The following is a 3,335-nucleotide window of genomic DNA, read 5'->3' as shown; positions in this document are numbered from 1 at the left end:
ACCCTGGGTCTCCCCACTGTGACCTCCGCACTGCCAGGAAGCCGCCCTGCGTGGGCACACCAGGTCAGGGCCAACTCCATAAGCAGCGGGTGTGTGATGCCCACATCAGCTCTGACTGTGCCGCCCCAGGGCACGTCTGCCCAGCTCATCTGTGCCCAGGGCACCCGCCCACATCCTCCCCATCAGAGGGCAGGCCGGCCCTGCTGACATCAGGCGGTTTCTGGGCCTGCCTGGCACCCAGAACAGAGGAAGGAAGCGCTCTTTCCCAGCCGTGGGGGCCAAGTGGAGGAGCCCGGGGCACAGGGGCACGGCGGCACGGCACTCTGAACCCAGCTGTGGCCGAGCTACACACCCCTGCCGCTGCGGGGGCCACAGTCCGGAGGACTGGGCTTTGTGAATTAGCCCCCAAAGGTTGCAGGCTGCGAGCCCCTCCCCTGCCGTCCCTGAGAACAGCGACAGTGACTGATACTCAGGAGCACCGTGTGCTGATCTCCGCTCGGACTCGCAGTGCCTCACCTCTGTAAATCCCCACCACAGCCCTACTACGAGCCAGGTGCTGGCAGCATCCTAGCTTACAGTGAAGACATGAGGCACAGAGAGGAGACGGGACTGGCCCCGGAGCAGTATCTGATTCCCAGGGTTCTGGCTTCAGACCCCCACTCTCGATCACCCCCATCCCTCGCCTCCGCTTGCGTGTGTTATTTCTTCGGTTTGCTTGTTTGTTTCCCTGACCTCACATATCCATGGCCTCGCCCGGCACATCTGTCTGAATCTTGGCAATGATCTCACCAGCCCAGGCACCAGCATCGGCCCCATTTAACAGAAGAGGAAACGGAGGCTTAAGTGACCTTCCTGGGGCGGACAGCCAGGAAGTTCTAACCGAACCAGGTTTGTCCGTGGGTCTGAGGGCTCTCTGTAATGTCAGGTCACCCCTCTGCCAGGACGGGGGAGGGATATGGGGGCTAACGGGGGCCTTGGTGGCCACAGAACGTCAGAAAAATAGTAATACATTTATGATGACACCTTCTAAAATAATGGGAAATAATGAACCGGCCCTAAAATTCGTAGACATTTACAGATTCTACAAATCAACCCCCTAAAATGAGATACAAACACTTCCTTGCCGGGCTTGCCCAGGCTCCTTCCCAGGCGACCTTTGCCACCCTCTGTCCCAGGTCACCACCAATCTCTGTGCCGCCAGCCCCGGGGGGGCTTCTGTCTCAACCAGAGTTTCAAACAGAGTGACCCACGCAGTGTGTCCTCTTTGTATCCATCATCTTCCACACAATGTGACGCCTGCAAGGCTCCCCCCTGCTGCTGAAAGGGTCCACGACTGGCTCCATGGCGGAGTGCTGTTCCGCCAGGAGAGCCTTCCCTGGCTGCCTTCTCCAGCCTGCAGGGGAGGGCGTCTGCGTTTCTGACTGTTGCGAACATCCGTGAACACTGAGCACCCACTTTGGGCAAGCCGCAGTACCGACCCCACTGTCCTTTGCAGGCACCGTGTCTGTTAATCTCCACGCCAGGCAGAGGCCATCGTCCCACGTGGGGGCAGGAGGAAACGCGGGCTCAGGGCAAGAAACCCAAAGACACGGAGCTCACCGCAGCCAGGGCAGAAAAGCAACACCAGGAAGGGGTAGAAGGTGACAGTCTGGCACATCCTGGGGACAAACATTTAGTGGAAAGTGATAGGAGGAACCACAAGGATATCAACAGACTGCATCTACTAAGCACTCACTATGTTTCTGGGCATGGGTCCACCCATTCAGTCCTACCAAGAGCCTCTGTTATCCTGTGTCACCACTGGAGAAACTAAGGCACAAGGAGGATGAGTCATAGCTCCAGAGTCACATCACTAGTAGGAGCAGAGCTGAGTCGCTTAGGTGATCCAGTCCTTTAACCAGAAGGCTCTGAGGCCACAGTAGCCCTCCTGTTTGGGAGGGGCTGGCTCAGGTCCCGGGCAACTCAGGATCCAAGGGCCCAGTGCTGGGAGTACAAGCAGGAGGTTTAAAAATCAAGAGCAGGACTCTAAAGTTAATTAATTAATTAATCTCTACGCCTAACGTGGGGCTTGAACCTATGACCCAGGGATCAAGATTCACATGTTCCATGGACTGAGCCAGCCAGGCACCCCAAGAGCAAGACTCTAAGTACAGCCTCTGAAACGGGTTCTGCCATTTGCTGGCTGTGTGACCTTTGATCAGTCACTTAACCTCTCTGAGCTTCCATTTCCTTATCTGTAAAATCAAAGATGATGGTGATGATAATGACCTCAGGAGAATGCAGTGAGTGGAGTATGGAATTATTAGAGCTGACATTTACCTGCATTTTCCTCCCTGCGTGGGGCTTGTCAATGCTTAACAAGCCTCACAGTAGCCTTGCAAAGCACATGCTGTTTAATCCCATTTAACAGAGGAAGACCCTGAGTCTCTAAATATCGTCTCCACGCCAAAAATCTCCACACATACCTCTTCTGCTGGGGTGTGTCACCTGAACTCAGGCTTGAAGATCCAGCTGCCACTCAACGTGTCTAGTCAACAACTCAGACCTCCAGGTAAGAAACAGAACTTCTTACACTCTTGCATGACCCTGCCCTTTCTGCAGCCTTCCTGGCTCTGGAAAACGCCACCTCTATCTTTCCAGGGGCTCAGGCCAGCCACTTGAGTGTCCTCACTGACTCCTCTGTGTCTCTAACCCCCCACCCCCCTTCATCCCATCCATCAGCCTTCAGAAGGGAGCCCCACCCGGGCGTGAGTCACCCAGTGCTTACGTGGATTATGGCAGTGCCTTCCAAACTATCTCCCCCATTCTGCCATTTCTCCCTAACTAAAGGAAGTCAGATCATGTCTCTACTCAACACCCTCCTGGGGCTCCTGTGTTACCCAGAGTAAGAGATAAGGTCCTGACAGTGGTCCATAGGTCCTGCATGGTGGGCCCCTACCTTGACTCTCTGACCATTCCCCTCTAGCCACACTGGCCTGCTCCCTGCCCCTGGAACTTACCAGGCAGGCTGCAGTCCCAGGGCCTTTGTACTTGCTGTCCTTTTGCCTGGGACTCTCTTCCCAGAGATAATGACATGGCTTCTCTCGCACCTCTTTCAGGTCTTTGCTCGGATGTGAGTGTATCCGGGGGCTTCCCTGACAGTCCTGTTTCAATGAATAAGGCCCCTTCACCAGCGCTCCTTGCCCGCCTTCTCTCCAGGCAATCCATCACCAACTGACATGTGGAATTTTAAGTTTTGTTAATATCACTATCACGTCCAGTTTTGAGGGTCTCCACCCGCTGTGCTGCACAAGGGATTGTCTCCGGAATGTCCACTGGCGCCCTCAGCACCTCTG

At 55.3% G+C, this 3,335-nt stretch overlaps 1 long non-coding RNA gene across 1 annotated transcript; it reads right to left on the bottom strand.

Annotated features, from left to right (window-relative positions):
- Nucleotides 1–991: 991 nt before the first annotated feature.
- On the bottom strand, nucleotides 992–2,676 carry LOC309871667. Its single transcript, XR_014315424.1, has 2 exons — nucleotides 2,466–2,676; nucleotides 992–1,658 (listed from the first exon to the last, which is right to left on the bottom strand). It is a non-coding gene; the product is annotated as an uncharacterized lncRNA (long non-coding RNA).
- Between the last annotated feature and the right edge of the window lie 659 nt (nucleotides 2,677–3,335).

The sequence above is a fragment of the Mustela nivalis genome, assembly GCF_964662115.1.
Source record: "Mustela nivalis genome assembly, chromosome: 8".
Classification (NCBI taxonomy): Eukaryota; Metazoa; Chordata; class Mammalia; order Carnivora; family Mustelidae; genus Mustela; species Mustela nivalis.
Note: the sequence above shows the minus strand (reverse complement) of the source record. Positions and strands in the feature narration are given on the sequence as shown.